The sequence below is a fragment of the Oncorhynchus mykiss genome, chromosome 3, assembly GCF_057628025.1.
Source record: "Oncorhynchus mykiss isolate SJ-2025 chromosome 3, ASM5762802v1, whole genome shotgun sequence".
Lineage (NCBI taxonomy): Eukaryota > Metazoa > Chordata > Actinopteri > Salmoniformes > Salmonidae > Oncorhynchus > Oncorhynchus mykiss.
Genome location: NC_143024.1, coordinates 67,727,476 through 67,737,021, shown reverse-complemented (window position 1 = coordinate 67,737,021; position 9,546 = coordinate 67,727,476). Strand labels below are relative to the sequence as shown.

At 39.1% G+C, this 9,546-nt stretch overlaps 1 protein-coding gene and 1 long non-coding RNA gene across 6 annotated transcripts in view; one reads left to right on the top strand and one right to left on the bottom strand.

Annotated features, from left to right (window-relative positions):
- Nucleotides 1-6,320: 6,320 nt before the first annotated feature.
- Nucleotides 6,321-9,546, top strand: part of LOC110520241 (1-phosphatidylinositol 3-phosphate 5-kinase) — a 45,020-nt gene continuing 41,794 nt past the window's right edge. For 3 of the 5 annotated variants that reach the window (XM_090229970.1, XM_090229968.1, XM_090229961.1), the window contains exon 1: nt 6,925-7,158. The gene's annotated coding sequence lies outside the window, so the exon portion shown is untranslated. Of the gene's footprint in view, nt 7,159-9,546 lie in introns of all 5 variants that reach the window. The other 2 variants (XM_090229959.1, XM_090229966.1) reach the window with 2 other exon arrangements.
- Nucleotides 7,831-8,580, bottom strand: LOC118962850 (uncharacterized). The gene is made up of 2 exons (XR_005050118.2): nt 8,475-8,580; nt 7,831-8,368 (listed from the first exon to the last, which is right to left on the bottom strand). It is a non-coding gene; the product is annotated as an uncharacterized LOC118962850 (long non-coding RNA).

Genomic DNA, 9,546 nt, shown 5'->3' with positions numbered 1-9,546 from the left:
CTGTCTGGGTATAGACCAATCATGTCTATAAACCCTGGATAAACAGACCAATCATGTCTATAAACCCTGGATAAACAGACCAATCATGTCTCTAAACCCTGGATGACTAAGAGGGCGCTGTATTGAAGCCACAGGGCAGCCATCTCCTCAAGTATAAATGTTTTGGAAGCTATAGAAATGCAATTATTCATGTCTACATTCATTTTTACACGTTTATTCTATTACAGACACTCTAATGCACACATTTAAATTATATTATGTGAGCTAAACATAAAAATAAAAAGGAAAAATATATTAAAACATTTTCCTTAAAGTATTATTCTTTAGAGAGTACTAATGTTACTTTCCCCAATAAAACAACAAAAAATACTTAAATACATGTCATTTTGTCCTTGAAACATTTGATTGAAATAGTGAAGAATTACATTAATTCTTATGGAGGACTCCTGCTAGTGGGAGTACCAATATGGCCGACCGATGACCTCAAAGATTCGCAATGGCAAATACATACCGTTTGCAATCCAGTGTTAATATACGTCATTGGTCTAGACTAGCCAGACAAATCAATCTAAATTCTTCCCCTGCTCTGTGGTTTGCTACAAACTTGCAAAGAAGAATCGAACGTCCGTGGGGCCTGATCGAGAAAAAAAATAAACAGGGATGTGAAGAAGATGATGTAGGAAGTAACAAAAGTGGATCAATATATTAGTAATACGTGTATTCCTGCCTTGACGTGTACATATATTGTTCAGGGGTTCAAAGGATCCCATGAACGCTATAACTGGAAGGAGCAGGTGTATTCATTCCTGAGTTCTGCGTTAATCTATGCAAGAGGCCAACAAATGATTACAAGAGACTAACAAATGATTCATGTGTATTCAACAGAAATGGTTGCGGTAATTGTTCAGGGGGTGCTCTTCTGCACACCAGTATCTCTACTTGCACATCATCATCTGCTCATTTATCACTCCAGTGTTAATCTGCTAAATTGTAATTATTTCGCTACTATGGTTTATTTATTTTCTACCTCCTCACGCCATTTGCACACACTGTATATAGACTTTCTTTTTTTATATTGTGTTATTGACTATGCTTGTTAATTCCATGTGTAACTCTGTGTTGTTGTTTGTGTCGCACTGCTTTGCTTTATCTTGGCCAGGTTGCAGTTGTAAATGAGAACTTGTTCTCAACTAGTTTATCCGGTTAAATAAAGGTGGAAAAAATAATAATAATAATCCTTACACTTTCAAAAATACTAGTCGAGTAAGACATGGGAGAGAGGACGAATTTTGGCAAAGAGATGTATTAAATCAGTAGCGGATTTAGGTACGGGCGAAAGAAACGTTTAGCGATTTTCTAACAAATGTAATGCAAAACTACTAATTTTTCAATGGGGCAGAGAGAAATGTGCCGTTTTGAAGCTTATTTCCTGCAATTCTACCAATTTTGCAATGGTGTGGAAAAATATTTTCGCAGTTTTAAACACCCACATAAACTGAAAGACAATGCCTATAGCTTATCCATGATGTTGCGAAACAATTTAAATCAATACGTAATCGTTCAGGTAATCCTTCGCGCTTCAGCAAACAAAGGAAATAATTAGTCGAAGTAAGACATATTTGGGGTTGAAAGGGGAAATACGAAGTGGTAACTTTGGATATTTTCCATGCCAATTCCATCTGTTTCCCCTATGAAATGACGTGCTAATACTTTGTCATCTATGTTTCGTTTCAGGGCAGGGCTTTTATCTGAATGTTATCACCCACCCGCATGGCATTGTTTAGTAATGCGAGTAATGAAAAGCCACCCGCGAAAGAAAATTCCACAGACTTCTTTATCTATTTTGTGCTGTTGTTACATTTGTGTTAGTGTTTCGTTTCGTGTCCAATGCGCTCAGGGTGTTGTTACATACAGTATCATTTGCGCCAGCATCATGAGCAAAGTAATTGTTGCCTATCATTTCACTTTCCCTAGCCATGGCATGAGCACAACCGTTGCACCGTGTCCATTACAAAGTCAAATCTAGTCTGAACCGTTAAATAGTTAGGCTATCCATATAACCAGATGTTATTTAATATTTCTATGGCGGATTCGCGGCAGCAATTTATGAAACGTGCAAAAACTTTGGACGTAACAATATATGGCAAGGATATTGGTTTTCCCTATCCATCTGTGGCAAAGTTTCCCCTAAATACTTATGTCAAATCCAGCTCCAGAACTAACCATAGCCTAGCCAGCTGGCTAATCTTTTGGATAAAGTATAGCAACAACACATTAGCCATTAACTAGCTACAATTGAAGTCGGAAGTTTACATACACTTAGGTTGGAGTCATTAAAACTCGTTTTTCAACCACTCCACACATTTCTTGTTAACAAACTATAGTTTTGGCAAGTCAGTTAGGACATCTACTTTGTCCATGAATCAAGTAATTTTTCCAACAATTGTTTACAGACAAATTATTTAACTTATAATTCACTGCACCACAATTCCAGTGGGCCAGAAGTTTACATACACTAAGTTGACTGTGCCTTTAAACAGCTTGGAAAATTCTCGGCCTGGTCTCAGGATGGTAAGTTGGTGGTTGAAGATATCCCTCTAGTGGTGTGGGGGCTGTGCTTTGGCAAAGTGGGTGGGGTTAAATCCTTCCTGTTTGGCCCTGTCCGGGGGTGTCATCGGATGGGGGCCACAGTGTCTCCTGACCCCTCCTGTCTCAGCCTCCAGTATTTATGCTGTAGTAGTTTGTGTCGGGGACTAGGGTCAGTTTGTTATATCTGGAGTACTTCTCCTGTCCTATCCGGTGTCTTGTGTGAATTTAAGTATGCTCTCTCTAATTCTCTCTTTCTCTCGGAGGACCTGAGCCCTCGGACCATGCCTCAGGACTACCGGGCATGATGACTCCTTGCTGTCCCCAGTCCACCTGGACATGCTGCTGCTCCAGTTTCAACTGTTCTGCCTGTGATTATTATTATTTGACCATGCTGGTCATTTATGAACATTTAAACATCTTGGCCATGTTCTGTTATAATCTCCACCCGGCACAGCCAGAAGAGGACTGGCCACCCCACGTAGCCTGGTTCCTCTCTAGGTTTCTTCCTAGGTTTTGGCCTTTCTAGGAAGTTTTTCCTAGCCACCGTGCTTCAACACCTGCATTGCTTGCTGTTTGGGGTTTTAGGCTGGGTTTCTGTACAGCACTTTGAGATATCAGCTGATGTACGAAGGACTATATAAATAAATTAGATTTCATTTTATTTATGTTTGGAGGAGAACACCATCCCAACCGTGAAGCACTGGGGTGGCAGAATCATGTTGTGGGGGTGCTTTGCTGCAGAAGGGACTGGTGCACTTCACAAAATAGATGGCATCACGAGGGAGGACAATTATTTGGATATATTGAAGCAACATCTCAAGACATCAGTCAGGAAGTTAAAGCTTGGTTGCAAATGGGTCTTGCAAATGGACAATGACACCAAGCATACTTTCAAAGTTGTGGCAAAATGGCTTAAGGACCACAAAGTCAAGGTATTGGAGTGGCCATCATAAAGCCCTGACCTCAATCCCATAGAAAATTTGTGGGAAGAGCTGAAAAAGTGTGTGTGAGCAAGGAGGCCTACAAACCTGACTCAGTTACACCAGCTCTGTCAGGAGGAATACGCAAAAATTCATCCAACTTATTGTGGAAGGCAACCCAAAACGCTTGACCCAAGTTAAACAATTTAAAGGCAATGCTACCAAAATACTAATTGAGTGTAAACTTCTTGCCCACTGGGAATGTGATGAAATAAATAAAAGCTGAAATAAATCATTCTCTCTACTATTATTCTGACATTACACATTCTTAAAATAAAATTACTTAAAAATCATACAATGTGATTTTCTGGAAATTTGTTTTAGATTCCATCTCTCACAGTTGAAGTGTACCTATGATAAAAATTACCAGACCTCTACATGCTTTGTAAGTAGGAAAACCTGCAAAATCGGCAGTGTATCAAATACTTGTTCTCCCCACTGTATGTATGTACAGTGGGGCAAAGAACTATTTAGTCAGCCACCAATTGTGCAAGTTCTCCCACTTAAAAAGATGAGAGGCCTGTAATTTTCATCATAGGTACACTTCAACTATGACAGACAAAATGAGAAAAAAAATCCAGAAAATCACATTGTAGGATTTTTAATGAATTTATTTGCAAATTATGGTGGAAAATAAGTATTTGGTCACCTACAAACAAGCAAGATTTCTGGCTCTCACAGACCTATAACTTCTTCTTTAAGAGGCTCCTCTGTCCTCCACTCGTTACCTGTATTAATGGCACCTGTTTGAACTTGTTATCAGTATAAAAGACACCTGTCCACAACCTCAAACAGTCACACTCCAAACTCCACTATGGCCAAGACCAAAGAGCTGTCAAAGGACACCAGAAACAAAATTGTAGACCTGCACCAGGCTGGAAAGACTGAATCTCCAATAGGTAAGCAGCTTGGTTTGAAGAAATCAACTGTGGGAGCAATTATTAGGAAATGGAAGACATACAAGACCACTGATGATCTCCCTCGATCTGGGGCTCCACGCAAGATCTCACCCTGTGGGCTCAAAATGATCACAAGAACAGTGAGCAAAAATCCCAGAACCACACGGGGGGACCTACTGAATGACCTGCAGAGAGCTGGGACCAAAGTAACAAAGCCTACCATCAGTAATACACTACGCCGCCAGGGACTCAAATCCTGCAGTGCTAGACGTGTCCCCCTGCATAAGCCAGTACATGTCCAGGCCCGTCTGAAGTTTGCTAGAGAGCATTTGGATGATCCAGAAGAAGATTGGGAGAATGTCAGATGAAACCAAAATGTAACTTTTTGGTAAAAACTCAACTCGTCGTGTTTGGAGGACAAAAAATGCTGAGTTGCATCCAAAGAACACCATACCTACTGTGAAGCATGGGGGTGGAAACATCATGCTTTGGGGCTGTTTTTCTGCAAAGGGACCAGGACGACTGATCCGTGTAAAGGAAAGAATGAATGGGGTCATGTATCGTGAGATTTTGAGTGAAAACCTCCTTCCATCAGCAAGGGCATTGAAGGTGAAACGTGGCTGGGTCTTTCAGCATGACAATGATCCCAAACACACCGCCCGGGCAACGAAGGAGTGGCTTCGTAAGAAGCATTTAGAAGAAAATAAATAATTAAAATAATTAAAAAATACAAATACAAAAAAATACAAAAAAACAAAAAAATGTATTTGTATGATAATGTGTAGATAGATATATGTGACGGCAATCCTTAGCGCCCCCACCCCTCTCCCCCCTCACAGTTGTGAGCTATAATTTTAATTGATTTTTTTATTTTAAATTCCACAAACTAGGGAAAAGAAACATTTAAAACTAATCTACGCCTGTTCTGATAAAAACCTTAGGGCATCTAGCCTCGGGGGATGCCTTGCTTGACCACACCCTCCTTCCTTGCTCCTGGCCTGCCCTGCCTCTTCCACCAATCCATTTGTTTCTTATGGACAGAAACGAGCAGAAGCTCTGAGCTGTGCGATCAGGTCCATTGTTTACTGGTCCATTGTCTCCTCTTATTATCTTTGGTTCATGCGAAAATAACAAGCATGGCGGCGCCCGGAAACTATCCATCGTCAGATTACTTTCGATTTCTAGAGAGTGTCAGTTATTTCGATCAATGGTGAGCTTTCCCGTGATGTGAATAATTATAGATAGTAATTGCTATTAGCAAATTCATATTGTAGTTTCTGTCAGCCGAGAGTTATTAAAATATGACGCTTGTGTTTTGTCAATCTTTCCTCTGTTAGTGCTAGGACAAATGTAGCCTACATTTTTCCGGTTTGGATGATTGTATTATGCTGTAGCTACTTCTGTGAATGTCTGAACATTGCATCCAAAAAATAAACTGCTCACATTCTGGACTTTGTAAGGACTGTGTTTGTGCAAAATGTTTCTGAAAAAAGTGTGGCCAGCTCAAATACTGATTGTTGCGTCATACCGAAACTGGAGGTTCTAAATAAGCGTTCTAATCACCGGTTTGATCATATACTACAGGAACCACTGTAGAACGATCCACCCGTATGTTGGTACGTGTGATGATGACCTAGTGCAAATACAAATAATTGTTGTGGTTAAATTCCTATCGCATTTTAAACTCTGATGGTTTTGTCACATTTTTGTTGCATTATATATCGAACATACCCTCTGGTATTGACATGTGCTCTCTAGCCATCACCTGGCAGTAGATCGTCTACAGTTGGGCTAGGCCTACAGGCTTCATGAGTTGGTGCGTTCATGAATTCACTTTGGAGTGCCAGAGTGCGCTCTTGATGTTCGCAAATTCAGAGCGCCATAGCAGAGCTGATGAGGTTGTTTTCATCTTATCTATAGCGTTGGTTGGTGACTAACTGCGTCTTGCAACAATTGAATTACGTTTGTTTTGCCTACTTTTACCAACAACTTCAGTCATATTCAACTGAGTATTGCGCATTCGTTAATTCATCAGTTATTAAATTATTCTTGCACACTCAAACAAGAGTGCTCTGAAATCGGAGTAGATAGCCAGAGTGAATTTACGAACACAACCTATGTAAGGGATACTCAACCAAGCCTTGGTCCAAGGGCTGTAAATTCTACGGAAAATAATGAATGACGTGGAAGGTGTTTGACCTTCCACCGAGTTGCATTTTCCAGAGAACGCAGTGAGCCCCAAGTTGAGTATCCCTTTCATACCATGGCTATAATTGAACACGTTTTCCACTAGAAATGTGTTCAACATTCACTGAAGTAGCTAGCAAGTGTGCTAGGTAGCTACAGTATAGCTACAAACAGACTCGCTGTTTGCCTTATTCTGGAACGTCAGTGGTCGAAGCGAGTTCGTTGCAATTGTGTTTTTATTTAAAAAAAATAAAATAGTGTTTTTATTTCCGGCAACATTCGCGTGACGCTAGCGCACGCAAGAGTGGAACTTTCGTTGAGAGCTTGATAGTTTTTCACTGACAGAACCGCACAAAATCCTAAAATCGATCAACCTGACAAGCATTATATGTTCAGTACGAGGCTGTCACAATAATTGGATGAAGAGGCAGTTTTTACATTGTTTTGAACACCAACCACCACTACGTCGATCCCAATGTACCCGTGGAGCCCAATACACCGAGGTAAAGTTTCAGGTTGGATATTCGCCTGTAATTTTCCTTACGTTTACCAACAGCAGTTAGGGACCGTCAACATAGTGACAAATCAAATGTTCCCAATTTCAATAGCTATTTAACCATTACCATTAAATTAGTTCTAGCTAACCCAATGGCATAGACACACATTGCACATTTTTATTTTTTGTCGATCTGCATCTCGCACTATTTTCAATTATTTGTTTACATTTTTGAATTTCAATAGCTCCTTGGTCATGTGACCTAATGACTTCAAACAAGGTTCAGTATGTCCACTGACGACCCTTCTATATTGCACACCCTTTAGTTAGTCCATTTTCCATTTTCATCTCATTTTACATGAATTTTTCCAAATTTAAATAGCTCCTTGGTCATGTGACCTACTTACTTCAAACGTGGTGCAGAATGTACCCTTCTGTATTGCACACTTGTTTGTGTACTGTACAATAACGCGGTTTAATGTACATTTTTCAGTTTTAAATATCAATAGCTCCTTGGTCATATCAATTACACACCTAAGAAGCGTGCAGTGGATATACACCCATAATGCATAACCTCGTATGTCTCTTCTATATTGTTGTACATTAATATTAGTTTGATAATTAGGGGGGTCAGTCCAGTGTTGTGTTTACCCTTTTCTTTAATATTTATCTATACAAATTGGTAGTTAAGTACTTATTTTCCCAGTTTTTTTTATTTTTCCACAGTATTTAACAGCTAACAACAATAGGAGAGAGACAGATAATATCTCCTTTCATCGTTAATATCAACTATAAAGGAAAAGAGCAAAGTACGAGAGTCATGCTATTAATTGTCCAAAGCAGGGATGGAGAGTGAGCTAGTGAGGTAGGCTGGTCAATACATATACTGAACATGTAACCATGGTAATGGTGGCCAGTAAAGCAATTAATAAAAATATAATATTGACAAATTAAACAGAAATTGTAGACCTTTAGTCTTTCCAACATGTCAACAGACACTTAACTTCAAATAAGTATGAAACATTTCACAGTGTTAACTTTCTCTTTATCCCTGGTTGATGTACATTTCAGAGCCTCTTCAGTGTGGATGGGGTATAGCATACATTTTCAACAACAAAGACTGTACTTCCAGTTTGTGTTCTTTACTCTGTTGAACTCTTTTGTCTTCATTCCTAGTTACAGCACATGGAACCACCGTTGGCATGCAAACATTCAATCTAAAACAAAACAAAGCGTAACACGTTATAAATAATATCAAATATCAATGTAGTATGACGAATGATGAATTAGCCATCCATTGTGTTATATCATAAATTGTCTTACATGCCATCACTGTTGTCAAAAGATTAACCCAGTCAGTCTTTGGGCCATATCCAGGTTCTTTATCAGTGGCACACATGAAGCAGTTGTTGGCTTTGTTGAACTCTGAAATCATAGGCATGAACTGAACATATGGCTGTCCGACACAACAAATAAAAATAAAGAATTTACATTTACTTTGAATTTAAAGTCATTACATACCAGACATTTTTTGAATATCCTCAGCCATTTCTTTTCGCAGTTGCTCCATATGTTTTTGAAGGTTCCATATGAATTTGGAAGGGGATGTTGGGGAAGTTCTGTGCAACTTCCTTGGCCATCTACACCAAAAAATAAAATAGTTTTTTTTACCTAATTGTCACATAACAGCTAACCATTCATTATTGAAAATATAACTATCAAACCTGCATTATAAAGACCCCACAGCTGAAGGTGTCCTGCTGCATGGTGTGAGTTATTTCCCCTCCTTTACACTTTATGGGGTGGCAGGGTAGCCTAGTGGTTAGAGTGTTGGACTAGTAACTGGAAGGTTGCAAGTTCAAACCCCTGAGCTGACAAGGTACAAATCTGTCATTCTGCCCTGAACAGGCACTAGGCCGTCATTGAAAATAAGAATTTGTTCTTAACTGACTTGCCTAATAAATAAATAAAAATGTCCACCCAGTCATCTTTTCCATGGCAGGATCTTCTCATTTTGAAATATTCTCCTTTTTATGTAAACATAAAGGAATTCTGCCTAGTTATAGGCAAATTAATACGCAAGCCAAATTTGTATGCTGTTTTCCTTATCACTATAATCTAGTAGTAATTTAGTAGTAGAGGTAATTTCCTTTATGCCCCATTCTACACACACAGCCTAAATTATAGGCACTGAACCATTTACAGGACAATAATAAAAGTAGCATATAGGATCCAATATAGGATCCAACCCTATCACAGAGTGAATAAATGTAGAGCGTTTGTAGACTTTAAGAAAAAAATAGTAAGTAACAGTTTCATCAGTACGTGCTTAAAGAAAGTAATATCACAAAGATCACAGATGACAGTGCCCACCAAATCTATGACAATAGAGAAT